The 23,371-nt window shown below is 40.3% G+C and overlaps 1 protein-coding gene and 1 non-coding gene across 3 annotated transcripts in view; both read left to right on the forward strand.

Moving 5' to 3' along the window:
* The window catches only part of LOC145451556 (KH domain-containing RNA-binding protein QKI-like), a 256,270-nt gene that overhangs the window by 71,094 nt on the left and 161,805 nt on the right, over window positions 1-23,371 (forward strand). The gene's annotated exons all lie outside the window — the stretch shown is intronic.
* Window positions 10,480-10,566, forward strand: Trnay-gua (transfer RNA tyrosine (anticodon GUA)). The gene is given in 2 exon segments: window positions 10,480-10,516; window positions 10,531-10,566. It is a non-coding gene; the product is annotated as a tRNA-Tyr (tRNA).

Raw genomic sequence — 23,371 nt, forward strand, 5'->3', positions numbered from 1 at the left:
ATTTTCACTTGTAAATATATTTTTTCCCCGGTTAACAAACCTTTTTCACTTGGAAATATATTTTTTTTCCTGAGCAGCAAACCTTTTTCACTTGGAAATATATTTTTTCTCTCGGTAACAAACGTTTTTCACTTGGAAATATATTTTTCCCCTGGGTAACAATCCTTTTTCACTTGGGAATATATTTTTTCCCCGATCAACAAACCTTTTTCACTTGGAAATATATTTTTCCCCGAGCAACAAACCATTTTCACTGAGCAACAAACCCTTTTCTCCCCAGGCAACAAACCCTTTTCGTTTGGAAAACTATCATTTACCTGAGTACCCATACCATTTTCGTTTTTGAAAACTGACAACTACACCGGTCAATTTGATATTTTTTGTATATTGTTACAACGAACAGTGACAAAATATACACCAACAACGACCCCGATATATTTGTTTAATCAAATATTCACTTGTTCTGATTCATCCCATCAATATCATTGGGTACTCGCATGCAATAACAATGTGCTGTTGTACATCGACATGTATGTTTTCGGAATTGGCGAATAAAGCGGTTTCCGATATGTCCGTGATGTCCGGGTTCGTGCTTTGGATTTTTCAGAGTCAGAATGTCTGAATAAAACACCTCATCGACTTTGGTAACTGGTTGATACATGGATAATGAATTTATGTTCCCCATTGCGCTAACAACACCTGGTTACTTGTGAGTTTCCTCAGATCTGTTTACTATATTGTGTCTTTACTGGTCAATACATTTCGCTCCAGTCAGCTGAAACCGGATCACTAATATGAGAAAGTGTGTGAACCGGATCCGGATATTCACTAATGAACCAACGACCAATATTCAAGTAAACATGTTACAGACCGTGTTTTGTCTCCATGAAAAATACCAATGCATACACCATCACATCAAGTACGTCGCGATTGTTCACAAGTATTCGCGTAAACCAGGTGTACATACAATGTGTCGGTGTACAAACATCACGGAAAACAAATTCATGTTCTCAAGTCTCATCATGCGACGACTCTGTACATTCAATGTGGTCATAGATGACACATGGTATGATACAATGAACAGGGCATTATGCGTACCGATATATTCTCAGTCAAATATGCGAACCATTAATAACCATATACCCTGATTTTCGCTGAATATCCACAACACCAACAAATCTGTACATTTCTTTTCCCTCGACCTCGATGATAGAGTCGTCATCCCAATGTACCAATCGAGTGTATGGTTCATCAGGTGTAAAATCCAAATCAAATACCACCAAGGTATCGTTTTTCATTTTCAATATTTCCACCGCTGCATCTTGTCTGTGTCGTAAAACCACGGTGTGGGGCCAAAGGAATCTATGGAACGTTACGCGTAGTCCCATATTCACTCGTGGATATAGGCAGGTAACGACAACGTTTTCTCAATGGTCTGTGTGGGTACACCGTTTCAATACGCAGCTGGATCAACTAGACCAAAAGTTTCCAACCGCGGTTTATGTTGACCTGTAGAATTACGAGACAGCACCCTCTTGTGGCGTGATTAACACGAAATCAGTCTTCGACCCGCAGAGATTCACCTTGGATTACATTATCAAATCGTAATCGAACTCGAGATTCACACACACAGAGAGTCCATGTTTACGATTTCAATGTGGAGTCACTGCTCACGATGTTCATCTGTAGTCGTTATGTGGGAGTAGCGACATCTAACATATTCATCGCGTGAAAGATTGATAACGATGGTGATCGCCAAATACATTATGTCGGGTGAAACACTGCGGTCTCGGCGAAAAAGTTAGCAGGTTATGACCAACAATGCGCAGGGATTGAGCGAGTTACGCAACACGATTATGTCGAGGTCTTGATCACGATGCAAGTCTACCTGAGAATCCGAACAATCTTGCAAAATCAAGGTGTGAACCCGTGAAAGGGTTGTACTCGTGTGAGATTGATTTTTCACAAGTTGGGTGGAGGTTGGTTCATACTAAGACCATGTTACGTCCAAATATGGCTGCTTGCCTGTCCCCAAGTCATCTATGCCCACATTGAATGTACAGAGTCGTCGCATGATGAGACTTGAGAACATGAATTTGTTTTCCGTGATGTTTGTACACCGACACATTGTATGTACACCTGGTTTACGCGAATACTTGTGAACAATCGCGACGTTCTTGATGTGATGGTGTATGCATTGGTATTTTTCATGGAGACAAAACACGGTCTGTAACATGTTTACTTGAATATTGGTCGTTGGTTCATTAGTGAATATCCGGATCCGGTTCACACACTTTCTCATATTAGTGATCCGGTTTCAGCTGACTGGAGCGAAATGTATTGACCAGTAAAGACACAATATAGTAAACAGATCTGAGGAAACTCACAAGTAACCAGGTGTTGTTAGCGCAATGGGGAACATAAATTCATTATCCATGTATCAACCAGTTACCAAAGTCGATGAGGTGTTTTATTCAGACATTCTGACTCTGAAAAATCCAAAGCACGAACCCGGACATCACGGACATATCGGAAACCGCTTTATTCGCCAATTCCGAAAACATACATGTCGATGTACAACAGCACATTGTTATTGCATGCGAGTACCCAATGATTTTGATGGGATGAATCAGAACAAGTGAATATTTGATTAAACAAATGTATCGGGGTCGTTGTTGGTGTATATTTTGTCACTGTTCGTTGTAACAATATACAAAAAATATCAAATTGACCGGTGTAGTTGTCAGTTTTCAAAAACGAAAATGGTATGGGTACTCAGGTAAATGATAGTTTTCCAAACGAAAAGGGTTTGTTGCCTGGGGAGAAAAGGGTTTGTTGCTCAGTGAAAATGGTTTGTTGCTCGGGGAAAAAATATATTTCCAAGTGAAAAAGGTTTGTTGATCGGGGAAAAAATATATTCCCAAGTGAAAAAGGATTGTTACCCAGGGGAAAAATATATTTCCAAGTGAAAAACGTTTGTTACCGAGAGAAAAAATATATTTCCAAGTGAAAAAGGTTTGCTGCTCAGGAAAAAAAATATATTTCCAAGTGAAAAAGGTTTGTTAACCGGGGAAAAAATATATTTACAAGTGAAAATGGTTTCTTACTCTGGGAAAAAATATATTTCCAAGTGAAAAAGGATTGTTACCCAGGAAAAAAATATATTTCCAAGTGAAAAAGGATTGTTACCCAGGGGAGAAATATATTTCCAAGTGAAAAACGTTTGTTACCCAGAGAAAAAATATATTTCCAAGTGAAAAAGGTTTTTGTTACTCGGGTAACGCTAGACCCCCAAGGGCAAATGGTAATTGTACACAGGTAATGGCTGACCTCCTGGTGAAAATGATATTTTTACTTGGGTAGGTATCGTATGTTCAGTGTCAGTGATGTTGGTAAACGTTGTTGCTTGACGTCGGTATCCCGTTAGTGTATTATTATGAGTGTGAAAAGGATTTACACGTCTTGTGCAGAGTATCAGAGTGTTGCGACAGTAAAGATATTTTTCGCGTGACGAAACAGGATCGCTGTTTAAATGTTAACACATTTCGATTACCGAGTTGTTGTACAATAGAGAGGACTCTACATTAGAACACGCTGTGTGCTTCGATTAAAACCACAAGACTACGTGTAAATCTATTCGCACAACTCCGTGATGTTGATATAGTGTTACTAAAATTAATTATTAACTATTTACACAACATAAAAATAACAATTCATGTCGTAGTAAGTTTCTTGAACTCGTGCTTGATGAAAACGAATGGCGGCAAGTATGCTTTTGAGTGAGATATAATTATTTAGAGTAGTGACATTTTGTGACCAACGAATGCAAATCGATCATGATATTACAATATACGCTTTCGTCAACATAACGACTTGGCGCAGAAACACTTTCACGTTTTTTCAATAACTGGATTCTCGAGTCTTGTTACTTGTACCATGTACCGTTGGTGACTATAACGGCCATTTTGTATGATAGTACGTTTAACTGTTTTGTTGCTAGGGCAATCACTTGATGACTCAGCACTTTTTGTTAGCAAAGTAGATTGATTTGTGTGTAAGATGTAAGCACCGTAACTAGAAAACATATGTACTCTGTTGTTGGAGTAGCTGATTTACTGCTATGACATGGACATATCCTGAAACCTTGGTTGGTTTGTTGTCTTACGAAAGATGAGGCGACCTTGGTGTCGTAAATTGTGTTAACTTAACCCAGATGGATACCACAATTGTGCTGGACTTACACATGGTATTCGCATACTGTACACATACAAACTTTTGTGTAAACAACTCTGATGTTTCTGTTGGTGCTAGTGCTGTGTTGAACTATTCGGTTCTTAAGACACATGAACAACCATTCAGACAATAAAGTTCTTGAGGTAACGAAACAGTTTGTAGAGTCAAACCAACCATTCTTTAGTTTCGTAATGTGAGAATATCGAGTAACGTTGATTACTTTGTGTGATGTAAATATCTTTCGTACTTCTGTAAGAGTTGTGGGGGTCTCATGAAAAAGTAACTAGTTGACAAAAACAAAATATTGAATGAAGGTTCGTCTGTTGTTTTCATAAGTCAAGAGAGTGAAAATTGTTGTTGTTGTTTTTGTTACACTAAATCGAAATAGTGTGAAAGCGTCACCAATCATTGCGTATGTTCGTAGCATGAGCGAATATATTCGTGTACCATGAATATCTTTCATATACACTTAGTATGAAATGAGATGCGTGGAATAATAATTAGTGTTCTACAAAAGTAAAACTTGTTGTGTTTGCTTGTGTACTTTTTATCATTGTTTGTTGTTGAAAGACGGGTGAGTTTACATTTAAATATAGTAAGCAGGACAACTCGAGTAATAAATTTTGCTCGGTTGAAAATCGACTCGTTTGAAAATACCGGTCGATGGAGTAGCAGTATCAATATGAGTGGTATATTATTTTTCGCGAGATGCACCAATCTTCTAAGCATAACTTGTCAAAAATATATCGGGTCATAGAAAAGTAGTCGGTTGTTATGAACTCGAAACAAATGTACTTCGATTATCACGATGATGGAAATTACGACCAACACAGTATTTCGTAAGTGAATGTGTATCGTTTGGTATGTTCAGCAGTCACTAAATGACAAAAATAGCAAACTGATGCAACCCGGTAGTTAAACGATACAGTTACAAGTTGGATGTAATCTTGATTTACAGATGACAGCTTGATGAGTATTGTGATGACATTTACTTTAGCGAATGACAACGGAAAAATTTTCGATTGCATTGTCGGCGTATGTGTTACACAAATAATTCTAGTACACCTAACTATAGGATGCATTTGAAAAACATCGTACAAATTGTTTCGTTGTGATGGTAACGACTTTCAGCGGTTTGGTTTCATGTCGGGAATTATTATTTGGGGGGTTCAAAAACAATCAATACTACAAATGAACAACAATGCAAAACACGTTAAGTGGATTACAGCGTAGCAAGTACTTCCTTGATATTATGATTGTTGTGTACCAGATATTTCTAACTGAATTGAATGCATCTAGCAAACATATTCCGATTTACTTTTGTAATGATCAAAGTATGTGAAATGGTGCGAATGGATTAGGTATTAATCAAGCGGCTGTATGTCAATTCACCCAGTGTGATATCTTGACACCGGATAATGTGCGAAAGTGTTTCAATTCTCACTGCTGATTACGATGATAAAGTATTGTACCGGTTATTGTTTAACAAAGGAAATTGTTGTTTCATCTTTAGTCTTGGTTAGTGGAGACAATTACATTTGTAAAATATTTTCTGATATCCGCGATACGCAGGGTGATATGTACCAAGGTGGAATAATTTTCCATTAAAGAACATTTCAGACACGCGTAGTTTTACAACTCAATATGTTAATAACAACGGTACTGAAAAGTTTGTTGCTGTCATAATAACCTTTACCACAACGCCGGGTCTAATTAACGCGAATAATTTAATAATCAAGTCATGATAGACCATTACGAAATCTCATATGTTAAATCGATGTGACAATCCTTATGTTTACATCACGATAATTTTCGATATAACACCTGCGTTCGATTGTAAGAAACTACGATGGTCATACTTTCAAATGTCGTATACTCCAATATATTATGTTAACCTCAAGTCGCCGACACCGAGAAGTAATTACTTTTGTCTTACAAAATATACCGCATAGTAATTTCTTTGTCTTGCGGCATAGTAACGACTTTTACAGTTGAACAAAAAAGACGAGTTGGTGGTATATGCCTAAAACCGAACTTGATATGTTTGTGGGTTGTAGTAATTACTTGCGTAGTCTTGTCTACTTTTCGTATGGACACTTTTTTTGCTTTGGTTCGGTGAGTTACAAACGGATTGACTTGACAAGGTTTTTGTATTTTACTCTTTTGTCGATGGCAAGATGTTAAAATGTTGAGATGTCATAGTGATAATATTTCTGAAGCTCTCTTTGACAAACGTAAAGACAGGTCGCGAATAGAGTTGTAATGTTTCATTACTTGTTTCGAATCAATGTGCGTATAATCTCTAAATATGCCTAAGTTGTAAGTTGTTAGTCATGTTTGTCAATCTATTTCAATTCAGACTATGTCAAAGTCAAAATATTTCATTTTGGATTATCTGGATTTACCTTTAGTACATCTCGCGAGTGGATTCCGACGTCGTACTATAAAACTCCTAATAATACGGATTCAAGAATTTTCAATCAACAATACCTGAATTTTTTGGTAATGCTAGAGTTGGCAAATGATTATAGTTGCGTGTTTTTGTTAAGAGTTTAAATTCATGTTGATAAAGATAATAACTGTATAATGCACATACTTGTGATTCTTGTAGAGTTATAGTTGGTATTGCCTCTATAGGTGTGAAACAGCGGCGTGGAATGTGTGAATAATCCGACGCGACTGAAGTTGGAGTCAGTAATATTCAGGTTACGTTCGAATCAACAGATCGCGGTAAATGGATTTCTCAAAGGATTAGAGTTGTACCGGATCAACACATTCAGATACGAATCAACTTGAGCTGTGTAGTAAGTTCCATTTCAAGTTGACAAATTGACACACTGATTGAATATTTTCATGATTTGTATCACACAAAGTTAACGACTGTTCCGAAGTGTCAAAACATATAGCGATCGCGAGCAAGTGTCAAATTGTTGGTTTTCGAATCACGGTCTGCGCTGGTACTGTTATTCATTACTTATTACTTGATAGTAACAACCATCGACACATTACACTGTAGCGATTGGGATGTGTGTAATGACAAGACGCGAGAAATGGTGATGTCTTTGGTGTTATCTTGTGAGCGATCGTGGGATTTGTAACCTATTTCACACGTTTTTGAAGTGTTGGTTTGTGAACGCGGCTATTGTTGATATTTGAATCACCGTCTACGCCGGCTCTGAGGCAAACCAATTACCAAAATATTACATTGTCAACGAGCGGCATGTATGTAACAGCGAGTCGCGAGCGATGGTTATGTCTTAGGTATTATCTTGTGAGCGATCGCGGGATTTTACCAATATTTCACACCTTTTTGGAGTGTTAGTTTGTGAACGCGGATATTGTGCGACGGCTCTGTGACAAACTTATTGCGGAAATATTACCTTGTGCGTAATTCCTACCTTTGTAACATCAAACCATGAGAGATGGCTATGTCTGGCGTGTTATCTTGTGAGCGCTCGTAGGATTTTACAAATATTTCACACCTTTTTACTGAAATTACGACATGTCAACGCAGTCTATACCTGAGAGTACGAATCATCGCCGCATCCATAAGAATAACGATATATCGAAGTCGCGCTCACCGTAAACGTTGGGATTAACTCGAATCGGTCATATTTAATAATTTGTAATATACACATTAACTAAGAATCAATCACGTGACTATTTACTATTCCTGATACTTCTTCAACACAGCGCGAGAGTTGACTATACCCGAAAGTACGAATTACCACCACGGCACCGGTTGAGTGATCCCTATACCGAATAGTGTTACCGGTCGAGAGATGGCTATGCTAGCACCGGTTGAGTGATCCCTATATCGAAAAGGGTCACCGGTTCAAGACGAGTTTCGAGGCACCGGTTGAGTGATCCCTATACCGAAAAGGGTTACCGGTTCAAGACGAGTTTCGAGGCACCGGTTGAGTGATCCCTATACCGAAAAGGGTTACCGGTCGAGAGATGCCTATACAAACCCAGGCACCGGTCGGGTGGAAGGGGGGTCTGAAAGGGTCACCGGTTCAGGACGAGTTTCGAGGCACCGGTCGGGTGCACCCATAAGAGCCCCATAGCCCGTCACGACCGATCATACTAACTACTTATGATATTTGGACGAAGTGGACGCGCGTGTGTTGTATTTGTGCGCTTTTGATTCAGAGGTAAAGAAGTCATTGAAATATTCGGTGCAACGACCGCAGTGAAACTGATACATAAACTTGGCGATTTCTAGTTTCCGCATATCTTCTATGTTTCGGACGCCGAATCTCTTCTGCAGCGACTTATTGGATGGGCAGCCAGGCCCCTTTGGGGCCCTAGCTATGATTCGGAGTACTTTATGCTGTAGTTTCTGCAGTGGCTTGAGTGCAGTTTTACTGGCAGCCCCCCAACAGAGGATGCCATAATGTAACTTCGATTGGATTAAGGATTTAAAGAGTATCAGAAGAACCTATGCTGGCATGAAGCGCCCAAGGCTGTAGAACAGGCCGCACTTCGGAGATAATTTAGTTTCTAGGGACTGAATATGACTCTTCCAGGACATGTTCGAGTCCAGTAAAACCCCGAGATATTTGGCATTATCTGTGTTGGAAACGGGCTGACCAGCGATATTAACGGTTAGGTTATCTTTTGAGTTTACTGTCAGCAATTGAGATTTCGATGCGTTTATGCAAAGGTTGTTCTGGGCCGTCCACTCATGGACTTTAGGCATTTGGTCACCAGTCAGGGCATCCAGCTCTGCCGTCGAAGATGCGGAAGAGAGGAGGTGAGTATCATCAGCGAACAGTGTGGTGTTCAATGAGGAGGTTTCAAAAATGTCGTTGACATATAAGGTGAAGAGGACCGGTCCAAGTACTGAGCCTTGGGGCACACCACAGGTCACCAGGTGAGGAGAGGACAAGGTGTTTGAGATCGCAACCTGATCCTGATTATTTCGAATACAGAGTCAACCAACGCGTTTTACCCAAGATCAGCTAAACAACGAAGGTATTGACTTGGGTTGAGATGAAAAAAAGAAACCATGGGGATAACGTGGAAGTGATGTTCACGAAAGTTCTTGGATCAAGGATAAGCATGGTATCATCGCTTCCCCGAAAACTTGGGAAATATGAGTGAGAAACGAGGTAGAAGGTTTCTCCTACAAATCAAAAAATGGAAGAGAGATATCAAGATAGTTGGAATGCTCAGATTATGACTGGTTACTGCCAGCTACCTACTGCGAATATGTCCTCATCAAAATCGTACAAGAGAACTTTCATGCAGATGACGTCAATCTAATTTGAGTTAATAACAGGAGTTGCATCTATAAGAACTTCACTAATGTAGGCTACTTCCCGATATTAATTTATTCCTACGAGAAGATTTGAATATTCCTTGTTAAACAAAAATATTGCTTGCTTTTTTATTTCTTCTGCGTTTACAAATTGAGGTCTTTTTGTAGGCTCAGTCATAATTGGTTTATTATTACCGAATTACTACTATTTGTTGTTGACTTCAAGCACATCTATCGGTATTAGGATGCTTATTGTCACAAATTACAGTATAATAGGGGAATCCGATGAAAATACGAATAAAAATAGTGTTTTTGTGTTCGATATGTGGAAAAGAATAAATTTATGCACTACAGTTTCGTTCCGTCGATTTGATTGTGTTTTACATTTCTCACATTCCATGTGAGAAAATTAAAACATTTAACATGCGCTGTTAGGATAAAACGTAACTCTAGTTTGAATAAAATAAAATAAAAACGTCGAAATTCAGTGATATCATGAAAAATGGAGCCAATCTGCGGAAACCAATGCCATTTTCGAGCTTAGCGCCCCCTATTTACCCTAAAGTCGTTCTCGCCTATATGATGAAATTGTTTTGTTGTCATGTGTTATTATTATCGATGTTTTAGTATTCTGTAGTATAAAAGCAGACAGCAACCTCTGAAGAGTTTCATCACGAAAAGTTTCGGGTATAAAATAGACATATTATTCAAAATTATGCTTTGATCTGAAAATATGGTACTTGATTACTTGAACAATGCAAGGGCACATCGTTAATTGTTATACCACGTTTACACAGCACAACCGACAAACGAGTATATCCGTACGGTACAGTAGTGCAATTCCTATATATGACAAGCAGAATGTTGTAAAAAGACAACGAAGCATAGATATGCATCATCAGATGTTACACGTTGTTGATGTTAATTACACATAGTGCGGATAGCGGGGAATTATTTTATCCATTCGTAACAATACTCTCGTTCCTTCGATAGCTCAGTTGGTAGAGCGGTGGACTGTAGAGTTAGACACGGTGATCCATAGGTCGCTGGTTCGAATCCGGCTCGAAGGACTTATTTTGATCGAAGATTTACCTTCGGTGATGTATAATAGCCTTATTATTAACCAAATGAACAGAAATACTATTGACAAGTATGTTCATATAGAAATAAATCCAAATATTTTCGTTAGACACTCATCAGATGTAATCGGCTGCAACAATCATCAATCGTATCACCAAATATGACGTCACCGGCATGGAATTTCGAATAATCGGGACCTAAATTCGTGATGGTGGAATATACTGTCTGATTACCGTAGGTTATAGTACCAACCAATATGGTTTTGTAACCGTGGGATGGAATAAGTGTACTTGTGTAGTCCAGGGGCGGCCAACCTGTTGCCGTAGAAGCATAATTAGGCGGCCATCTACATGCAATACAATTATCATGTGTTGACGGTCGTCAACATGCAATTTGAGTTTACAAATTGGCTGCAAAGTTTTTGAGAGATCTTCATTCAACTTGAAAATTTCCATCGCGCTGCGCGATTCAGGGCCACTTGCGTTGACGGTCCGGGTTCGATTCCCGCCCGCGAAGTCCCCCAATGGCCAATTTTACGTGAATATTTGGCGTCCAGGTGATGCATAACGACCATCCACCGAAATGCGCTCGTACGCTATTTAATCCAAATGAATAGCAAAGCGCTTGAACACTCCTCGTGTAGTCGAATAACTCACATCATGAATATCTTGACTCAGTTTTTTGGAAGTTACGTCCCGATGTATCAGTGGAAAATCACAACTTCGTTCTTCACAGCATTCGCAGATGTACCAGAGTGTAATAAAACGTATCTTTGGTTGGTAGCAGACATGGGGTGATTACTTCACGAATGTAATCGATTGCGATTACGATTACTTGTGACTCCCGCGATTACGATTACGATTACGATTACAGCAAAATCAGGAAGTAGTCGATTACGATTACGATTACATTTCAAAAGTAATCACGATTACTCACTATTACATTTGTTTTGCTTCCTAGAACTAATTTCAGAAGAGTTATTGGAAGACAATATAAGACTTGCGATGAAAAGGTCTAATGACATAACAACTTTATTTATAAATCATACGCCATTTGCTTGTTACGTCATAATGTACCCATTGCCCAACTCTATGTAGGACTATTCGTTGCATCCAACGACTTGCATTCTTGCCAGGTCCGTAACTGCCACACCCCAAATTCCCCAATAGGACCGGGAGCGAGCTCTAAGCGGACTCAAAGGTATTTTCAAGAGAGTTAATTAACTTGAAAATTTTCTTCGAGCGTCGAGATTTATTGTCTCTAAATAGCTTGATTTTGAAATGCATACCGCTCCCCCTCAAGAAAAAAACGCATGCATAATTTATTGGAATAGGCATTTCGGTGGCGGTCATTACCCCGCCACGACACACCAAAAGACGTATGCAATTTCGGCCAACATGCAACTCCACAAAGTGTGCTACCAGAGAATGACCTTGGCCAAAACTTTGGGTATGTGTCCACTGTCTGTAGCCGTGACGAATAGTCCGGTCCTTCCAATCTGAGCCCCAACAATGCAAATGCCAACCGGGGCACTCACAGAGGAATGAAGACATGACAATTTGTATGTGCGTGTCACGAAAGTTTTTCTTTTAGTCTGCTACGTTTGGGCGACTACAGTATCTTTTGATTATATAAAAGACGGGAGGTCACGAATTAACAACATACAATAAAGTAATTATAACAACATACCAGATGCTATAATTATGAATTACGTGCCCCCAGCTCTACCGGTAAATCTGAATGAATAGAAATATAATGCAATTACCAATATTATTGACCAAATTCAGTCATCAACTTGAAAACTGACCACGCGATTTTTTGGTGACTCGAGTCATTTTTTCAAATGCATAAATTGACTCGACTCGAGTCAATTTTTGTATTGACTCGACTTGTACTCGAGTCATGCAAGCCATATGACTCGAGACTAGAACGGCCAAGACAGACATTCCATGTAACTTCGAAGAATAGTAAATTTACCACATTATTTGCATTTTGTCTATCAGTCCTGATACTTGGAAATGGGGCCGTAAACTGTGAAAACTGATGAAAATTACTATATTATGAACACGAGCCATTATATATCACTCGAGCAGAGTTGAGAAAGTGGGTTGTACCGGAATGATCTGAAAACTGATCTGAGAACATAACGACTTGGACCCGTACTCGAGTCAAACACTATGACCCGGACTCGACCCTATACTAGCTGACTTGGACTCGGACTTGACTCGGGGGTGAATTGAAAATGACTCGACTTGACTCGAGTCAAAACTATAAGAGTGAGATTGACTTGTAACTCGGAACATTGTGACTTTGGTTACAACCCTACCATGCTACCAATACCAATGTTTGGAGTGGGGGACGAATTGCTGTTTTGGTCCTGATTGTACCTACAACCCACGAAAACATGGTGTACAAGCGGATGGCTATGGCGACTGGTATAAATGTCGAGTGAAGAATTGTGAAATAACGATTGGCGCCCGTTCCAAGTAGAGTCATATGAGAATAAGATAAAGTGAACTTAAAATTCTACCTTACACTTAATACAGATACTGAAAGCTGCCGTTACGAGAAACGGCATAGAACGGCTCGGTTATGATATATATCACCAGCTGTTGATTTTAACCATCGTAATGTTTTATTTGACGAGTACAAAATTTCAAATCTTTGTACGGTGTCCGTACAATACATACGTATACTACAGAGATAGGCCTACTGCTCGCCAAGCAGCAACGGTCAAACTGTGTTTAACTAAGCATGACCAAACATCAATACATAAATTACTATTTGAAACTATAGGCAGAGTGGTGATTACTATCTTACTGCGAGGTAGTGGCGTCTGGAGTGTATTGATAACCTGATATACAGCATGGCTTACACCAGGGCCGGCCAACCCGTGGCCCGCGAGAAGGTTTTGAGTGGCCCGCGAGGTCAGTTCCGAAATTAGTAATACAATCCAAAATGTTTTGCACCGATTGTGAACTTGCAAGGCCAATCAAAAATTTGATTATTCTTGCCGCAACACTTGCGATGTGATGTCAAAATATCAGTTGTGACGCATTGGCAGGTCCAAGAGCCAGTCACATTTTGGTAGATCTTCGTACACTACAATAAAGTAGAATAATTTGAGTTGGATTAAACAAAAGTAAAAATTTTCTTCACGTTTCGCGCAACATGTTGTCACTCGGTTTCTTGCTTTAAATATTGTTACCCCTTTGTGAAAATGAAAGAACGCCTAATGTATCAGATTGAGTCTAATTATAATTATATTCGCGATTACGAGACAAAGTGTTGTTTAACATATGCGACCTTGCGTTTGCGCTAGCGCTAGCAGAAAGACCGTCGACGATGAAACCTAGGCACAAAATGATTGATGCATGTTGGATTGTTGGTCGAAGCTTTCGATATCGATAGGTCCAAGCGATAAACCAGTCCTTGCAAACTGCGCCCAGCGATATACAGCAGGCCCGCAATATAGTCAAGTGACAATATTATTGACGTATTAACTTCGAAAAATTTTCGCGCTTGGCGCGGCTAGTGGCCCGCGTAATAGTTCGTCAATCGAATGTGGCCCTTTGGCCAAAAAGGTTGGCCAGCCCTGGCTTACACTGTCCTAACAATCACACAACAATGTACATCGAATTTATATTTACTACGTGTGGATACTTCTTACGCAAGAAATAGCAAAGCTAATACTTCTGACGTTATAATGAGCAGTGGCGTTTGAAAATCAACCGTTTGCGCTATCAATAACCTGATATAATATCTCTTCCTTGTTCACGAATGTTCGGTTATGTCATATTCATTGTACAAATAAAAAGTAATCGTTCTTTCACAAAGAAATCGATCAGATATGTGAAGTAGTCGATTACGATTACGATTACTTGAAAATGCTGTAATCGTCGTAATCGATTACGATTACTAATCGCGATTACCCCATGTCTGGTTGGTATTATTAAAGGTTGTCCAATTCTTGACCGGCAATAAAACTAAATATAGTCCACCTCCAGCTATATATAACTATTGATAACTAACCTACGGATAGATGCGCATCACGTGATTCACGGTCGAGTGATGCTACATGCGCAGATTTGTTGTCGCTTCATAGCATGAAACGGCAACGTAATTGCTAATCCCATAGAAGACGACCCAAGCGCTCAAATTTATTAACGTTGATATTATTCGAAAGCTACAGTCGCGCTGATTCTGATAATGGACGATTCTCACCGCTTTAGCGCCCTTTGTGGGTGGTTGGCCAGAGTGATTTCGCCTCCATAAGGCTAGCATCGTCAGCAAAGGCAATCTCATTATTTTGCCCATTCTGGCGACGCTTTACTGCGAGCGTATGAGTTCTTAATTATTGCTACAGCCCTTATGACTGATTTCATGTCATTGCTAGCAAAAACAGGACCCTATTTCTTCACTAGTTGTTTGAGAATCCTTATTCGTTGAACTGCATTTGGCCAAAACGCACTGATGCCAATGTTTATCTCTAATGTCACAAATGGCAGGAACATTTTGGACAGTAATCGAACCGAGAGTATGGAACTAGTATATTCTGAGTTGTGGACGGGTTTACCCACGTTCAGTTTTGCTGACGTAGACAGGATTGCCAGTGAATTTTTTTTGCCTCTCGCTGCCGTCAATGCGTGATATTGGTAAAGCAATAACTTGTAAAGCTAAGTATAAGCAGTTAAATTGTTCCCAAATAACAACGCATTATACGAAGCTTTAAATACGAGTACAAAATGCTGTTGCATTTTCCAGGGGCAGATGTGCCATATTGACCAACCACAACGCCGTGGACCATGGAACGATGGACACTATTTCAAGATCTGATGACGAACTGCAGTGGCGGCTCGTCCTATAGGGCAACTGGGGCATTGCCCCACCTAAAATTCTGTTCAATAACAATTTAACCATTTATAGACGCACAGCGCTCAATATATATCGAGATCACAGCGAAACCCGCGTTCTTCTTGTGCTTTCGCTTGCAAATGCCCATACATAGCGAAGTCTCCGCGAAAATCGAATTCTCTTCTGTGTTTTCGCTTTGTGAATGCCTAGCCGGGGCTTGCCCCGGTAGCGCTCATAACAAGCTTTCACTATCTATTCTCTCAAAGCTGCGCACAATTAAGAAACGTTGCTTTACTCTCTCCTATTCGTAAAATGGCCGAGCAACCGGGGCAAATATGCTTGCTCGCCCCTAAGGTGTGATGTAACAATCGTATCTATATCTGAACTCGGATACCGTGATATGCGTTGAGTCGACCGTTGCTGGTACAGGTCGATTTTGATGGTGTTTCACACCATGATAATTCTTGAAACTTGGTATGTCATGTCGTGATGGTGGTATTTAACACTGTCCTAAGTTTCAGGGTTTCTACTCAAAGTTTAGGGTAGTAATTCCGTTTCCAAAGTCGAGTGTGTGCTGATCGGTCATGTATCGCAAACATATTTCACGCAAAGCCGGTATTGGTCTCCATTGATTTTAACGATGCTCCTTAGCTAGATCCGTCATGAACTTTTACATGGTATGTCTTGATTTTAGTATCGAACGCTGTGCCAAGTCTCAAGGTTGACACTCAATGATTAGGGCAGCAATTTCGTTATTAAGTTCGAGTATGGTAGAGATGTGCGCTGATCTGACACTTAGCCTACCTAACGCATTGCGGATTTCACGCAAAAGCCGGTGTATCTGTGTTCCATACTGAGATAGGTGATGAGATGATGATATCATGAAACGGTTTACTAACATCCTCGGTTTGCATTCAAATATTTAGTTTTATTTTATATTCTCCAATGTCAATTTCACCGTGGAATGGTGGCCTTCGGGCCATTTGCTCACAATTACAACCCCTGTCAAGCGCGATAGCTGTTTCGTTTTCGATGGCGGCTAACAGCTGATCGCTTGATCAGCCGATTCCTCAGTAAATATTACGCAAAATTCGGCGTTGATCAGTTTGTATTAATTTTGACAGTGTACCATACCGAAAACGGTCATGAGGCTATACTTCTCGATGATTTCATGTAACAGTGTACCAAGTTTTCGGCTTTCATCCACGTATTTATTCGGTAATATATTTTCCGAAGGCGATTTTGCAGCAGACATATAGACACTATAGACCAGGGGTTCTCAACTTTCCTTGCGTAGCGGGCCGCATTTTAACAGCAAAACGCGCGGCGGGCCGCAGAACATTATTACCGTATATTTGTGGACTATATTATTACATTTAGGCTAATATAGCCTAGCATTCAGTTTGTATGCATTCTACATCAGAATGGACAGCGTTCGTAAGCTTTCAGTTGCTGTTTCTGTGATATTGTGTCATCTTCCGACGGAATAAGTAAATCCCTTCATGAAGCGAGCATTGCATTTGTTCTCAAGTCGGTATGTGCACCTTCAAACCCTTGCACCAGAGAACTGAACTCTCTGTTTCAATGCGTGAGCGAGCAAGTATAAAACTACGGTAACTTTTTCTTTACAGACGCCATTGTCACTTTGGGCTCTCAGTGATATGAGAAGTCTCATGTCCGTGGTAATTTCTGAGCAAACCAATCAACCATTCTCCTTTCCTTCCATGGCTGGTGCCTTGCACCAATAGTTACAGAAGTCAGCTTTGTTAGGTTGATGTTGTTTGCTAGTCCCCTCTCCCCACGTTTGCCCAGCCAGCATTATGTCTACAAATATATCCACTCTGATAGAATATCCCAATACAATTAGCGTTGCAATGTCCGTAGATTTTGTCCAATGCTAGGTTAAAGTAGTCTACGGGGCAACGTGTTTCAAAACATGCCACAAAAGATTTTAACTGACATTGCTGTTACTCTTCTTGTCACGATTGAATCAGACAACTGCAGCTTCGAAATTTGTTAGGTGGAGTTGTCCTTGCTGCTAAATTCCGGAAACAGCGGAGATTCGCACAGTATAGTAACGTTTTGTTGAAGAAACGCCTTTTCTAACAGATTTCATGGGTTTAGCTATATACCAAGCAATTTTGAACCATGCGTGTTTAACGTCTTCGGCAACCTCAACAATTCCTCAAAATATGGATTGCTTAGCCTGAGACCTAGCTAGCAACGCTTTTTTCTAAGATCAGCTGATATGTGTAACTTGGGATGGAGCTGTCCGAAGACCTATTCAGAACAATAAGAATCTAAACTCGACCATACATCAAGAAACCAGAAAACATTGAAGAATGAGAATAAATCAAACGAAACAGAGACGGAGCGATAAGAGAGCTTTTGTAGCTAAATTGATACCGTATGAAACAATACTGTACCGGTAATAATTGCAATCATATTGAAAGATCTCGCGGGCCACAGAAAAAGCGTCTGCGGGCCGCATGCGGCCCGCGGGCCGCGGGTTGAGAACCCCTGCTATAGACCGTAAGCCGTATGTGTCGTGTGACAGTCTCCAGCCTCAAGGCCAGAATCTCCCAAGCTGTACCGGGACCGAATTTCCGAGGCTGCTATCCGTAGTTCTTCAGAATGATGTTTTGGATTCAATATGACATTTCCTTGTCCAATCTATGAGATAACAATTGCGTATATGTCCGAACTCGTTGACCTTTCCAGTTAGGCATACGCAATCTCTCGATTTATAGTCATTTCCATTTCTGCAGATAAGTAGTCAGGTCAAGTGTGAACATGAATCGTGTTGAATCTTTGCTCCGTACGCCGTTTAGCCAGCTGCCTTTAGAGCAAAAATTAGAGGTAAAGCGACTAGGTCCATATCAGCCTAGAAATTGCCCATTGATCCAATCGTACGCCGGAGGAAAGCGCACTCGTGCCTTTTCTTCAGCGCATTTCGATAAAAATGAATGGCTTACTTATGGCGAGGATAAAAACGCCTTGTTTTGCTTTTACTGTCTTTTATTCGACAGTGCCGGTACCGGAAGCAGTGGCTCTAGTTGGAACAAAATTGGTTATCGCGATCTGAAGCATTTGTCAGAGCGTCTGAAAACGCACCAAAAATCCCAAGTGCACATGGCTAGTGCAGTTAAATATAAATTGTTTGGCAGAGTAAATGTAATGTCGCAGCTCAATGAAAGTTATCGCGTATCAGTCTGCAAGCACAATGAGCTTGTAGATAAGAATAGGCATGTTCTCTCTCGGGTGATTGATGCCATTAAATTTATTGGAGTTCATGAATTGCCCCTTCGAGGCCACGATGAGAAGGAATGCTCTCTCAATAGGGGGGTATTTTTGGATCTAATTAAATACACGGCTTCCATTGATAGCATTTTGCGCGAACATCTCGACACCGCGACAGTAGCTAAGGGTACCTCAAAGACTATTCAAAATGATGTGCTTGATTCGATATATCACATCTATCTACAGCATTTGTTTACCGAGATTGTTGACGCTGAATTTCTATCTATTCAGTCTGACGAAACAACTGACATTACGTGTTTGTCATAACTAGTCGTGATTTTTCGGTTCACGAAATTTGGTATGCCAGTCGAACGATTCCACAGCTTTGTGGCTGTTGACGATCGCACTGCTGTCGGAATTTCTTACGTATTAAAAAAAACATTACAGCCCTATTCAGTTGAGTCGAAACTTATTGCGCAAACCTACGACGGCGCAGCAGTCATGAGCGGATCGCGACATAGCGTACAAGTTTTAATGAAAGAAGTTTACCCGCATGCGCATTTTTTGCATTGCTACGCGCATCAGCTCAATCTTGTAGTGAAAAAAATGTGCTTAGGAATATCTTCTATCAAGATATTCTTTGCAAATCTTTCAGGGTTCTCCTCCTTTTTCTCTGTTTCGCCAAAGCGATCTGATCTATTGCGCGACATATGCAAGCACCGGTTACCTAGATGCGTATCAACACGGTGGAACTTCCAATCCAGAGTTGTGCAACGAGTGTCAGAGAGTAGGGTGGAGCTTCTGGAATGCTTCTCAGTGATTGAGAGCTCTCCTGTCTGGGATGATACTTCCATACGTGAAGCGGCGGGGCTTAAACGACTCCTGGAAGACGAAGAATTTTTGTTCTTTTTGAAGCTTTTTTGTGACATCTTCATGCACGTCGATACACTGTACAGCACTTTTCAGTCGCGTATGGCCGATGGTACTACTGCGCAATTGTGTATTGCACATTTTTGTGAGGCAATTTCGCATATCCGGGCGAATGTACACTTCGCTGGTGACACAGCGCTTTTACGTCGTGGGATAAGTGTGCAAAACCTGCTTGTTGCGGCTTACGAATGTTGCGATATACTGATGTCCCAAATCCAACATCGTCTGAATAGTGACCAGTTGGTTACTTTCGCCCTGTTAAATCCGAGAAATTTCCCTGCCTACAAAATTCATTTTCCTTCTGGACTACTGCGCAGCGTGCCTCGTTATTACCCGATGATCGACATTGCTCGGTTGGAGAGCGAATTGACTTGTTTGTATTCTAACACATCCTTTTCGGAAATTAAAACCACTAGTGAACTTTCAAAATTCCTATAGTTGAAAATTCGCTTTCGATCAACTTTGCTACAGTAACTAGCTTTCTGAATATCATTTTGACCACCCCGATTTCATCCGCGGAATCCGAGCGCAGTTTCAGCACATTGAAACGTATCAAGACCTTTCTCAGAAACAGGATGGGCCAAGATAGGCTTAATGCGTTGGCTGTTCTCTCGATTCACAACGACGTGGTTCTGGGAATTCCAGATTTCAATAAACTCGTTATTGAACATTTTGCTAATAAGAAATCACGTCGCGCACAATACTTATACAAGACATAAATTAATGCTGGTGGGCGGACGACTGTACACATCATGTTCTTTCCGAATAATTTCAATCAAGTGAGCCCAGGTAACTCAACCATGTCTATGGCTAAGGAAAAGTGAGTGGTTTTCATCCTTATTACTCGAGGCACACTGACAGTTAATTTACCGATATATTCTGTTATGGCTATGGAAAAAAAGTGAAAAATTCATCAAGATGAAATAATTTATTCATGAAATTGTTTAATGCGATATGTGCTCGCATTTCAATTTAACACAATGCTTTGATTCCTGCTTGAATGATGGCAGGCAGACTCGTAATTAATCTTCCATGGATAACAGCTGGCTTTTTAAAATGTTTTACGTTTATGGGTGCCACCGCTTTGATTGCCTATCCCCTGGTCGTAACGCATCAGGATCGTGTACCAAACACTTTCGGACGAGGGCAAATCGATTTGACTCGCTTTCGGGACGAGAATCCATATACAAATCGGGTCGGAGGCGCTGCAGCACTTTACAGAATTGCTGAGCATGGAACGATTAAAACACCACAAGGTGTCATGCGAATGCTCTTTGTAGGTAGTTGGTCTGTGTATTTTTGGTATAGTCTTACTCGGCGCTTGCGTAATCTCTACCACGAAATCATAACGCATGCTACTAAGGATAACCTGATGATTGATTCGTGGCATGGGAACGATTCTTAGTTCGCGTACATTTTGTAAAATAATCATTTGAATAAAAAACAATGAATAAAACATTTGTTACCGCACTTCAAGTCACGCCACCGGCAAACCTCTCGCGGCACCTACGTTAAAAATCATTGTTTACGGGAAATTCATGTGGCCATCATGAACGTTGAAAAACGCTACTGTGACGTCATATTGATAACAAGTCGCTTGCGGCCCTTGCCCCACCACCCGATATTGTCACGAGCCGCCACTGACGAACTGCCTAGAATTGTCAGTGACACCCAACCCATTTGCTGGATATGAAAGGGTCATGGCGACCCGGAGATCTTTCATTTTAACCGGGTTTATACTTTGGTCTCCATGGTGTTCTCATGCACCAAACCCCTCACTTCCAGTCGTGCCCCGGATAGCTCTGCATAACTGGCTAGTTTCTAGCAAATGGTCAATACATTGTCAATAACTCGCCCATTGTCTACGTGCCTAATTTGTCAATATAAATAACGCACAGAACTGTCAAAAGTTGATTAATTATTGAACAGATGGGAAATGAAAGGATTGCATGCTATGATGGAATAGCAGTCAACCATGCCTCAAGACTTCTGTGTATCCTCCTTCAGTGTGCTAGAGGATTTGTTAATATACGCATCGTCATTGAACCGTTATTGAACCTTCACTCAAATCATGTATTCTAGGGTTGCCATACGTCCGGAATTTCCCGGACATGTCCGGAATTTCACTGTTCAAACTGGAGTCCGGGAGGAATTTCTAAAATATGCCAAATGTCCGGAATTTTGACGTAGGCTCATAATTTTTTTCGTAAATCAGCATAAAAGCAATATTGTTTGAGAATATTTATGCTGATGTATGATATTTTTCTTCGCGTAGCGCGCGATTTACTATCACATTTATTGATTCTAATATGGAGACTACCACCCTCGCAAAAACTGCCATAAAATATAAATAAAAACGACCTTCATTTATTGGAATAAGCCAAATTGTAATCGCAATTATAAGAGAACGGTATATTTCTAGAGATCGTTAAGGCCGTTTAAATGCTTTATTCAAAGATAGTGGTTCCAAACGGGGGAAGGGGGGTCGTTTGCCTTTATTCTGGGGTTTGCGAATATGTTAAACGTAATCAGCTTCGAAAATAGCCCGTGAGTAAGTCTGGGCAAATGTGCTGACTTCTTTTAGTAATCAGCTCGTAAAATTTGGATCTGGGCCACGGAACATTATCAAATTGGAGATGGAGTTCCGACCATAAAGGTTGGAAACCACTGGATGTGGGATGTTTATAAAGCTCCGTGGTGCGCACCGGCATAAGGCAGATTAACAAGCTTATCGGTAGGACATGAATATGACTTAACGATGTGCGATTACGCTTCCATTATTTTTGAACTCATCATCCTCCACCAGCACTACCGCTAACTCTGATCATGTGGGCGGATAGTAGTATCTATATAGTAATATATGGAACGACCAATATTATTGACAGAATTCATTGAAATAATTTAACGATCAGATGCATATAGAAACCAGATTCATATAGCAAGCACCCCCCTTCAGAAGTTGCATCGATTATCCTATAGCAGGGGTGGGCAAACTTTTCAGCTCGCGGGCCGCATTCAACATTTGAATCCATTCGCGGGCCGCACAATATAAAATTGGGATACTAAGCCCAAATCAACATTGTTATATGATTATATAGTGACCGACGACATTGAAATAATATATATGTATTCGTATATTCAAAACAAATCAAACATTGATTTGATGATAACGTATACGCGTTAGAAACATTGACGAAAATTTATAAGCTGGTTGTCCTCATGGTCAAAATTAGAGATGAAAGTCGGTTGTCCCGATTAAATATGGATGTAAAATTGAGTCTGTGAGCAGCGATCTGTTCACAGATATGCTATGCTGATTGTACTTTTAGTTCAGCTCCAGTACACACAATGCTGACAGCATCATGACCATCATGTTACCTTTAAATACGCTTCTACAATATATAAATATTATAAATATAAATACTTGTCCACATACAAAGAACGAATCTATGTAACACACTCACGAATCGGATTTACTTTTAGTGCTTGTTCCGTCTTAACGCGCGAAGCGCGAATTTTTTTTATAATTCATGATTGAATCGGTCAATATGATCGGGAATTGCATATATATTGCTATCATTTTTTATCCTCTCTCTGCTCACGTTATCGGATTTACCGGTAGAGCTGTGTGAGGTGTGTTGGAAAAGGTAGGACCGCTAAATAATAAATAAACATTATCGGGCGTACCCGTTGGTATAATGACTTCGTTACATGATGCTAGTTCGTGATCTCGTATCTGCTATGTCAAAAGATATTGAAATCGCCTAAACG

The sequence above is a fragment of the Botryllus schlosseri genome, chromosome 12, assembly GCF_051294905.1.
Source record: "Botryllus schlosseri isolate E-star chromosome 12, Bs_hap1, whole genome shotgun sequence".
NCBI lineage: Eukaryota > Metazoa > Chordata > Ascidiacea > Stolidobranchia > Styelidae > Botryllus > Botryllus schlosseri.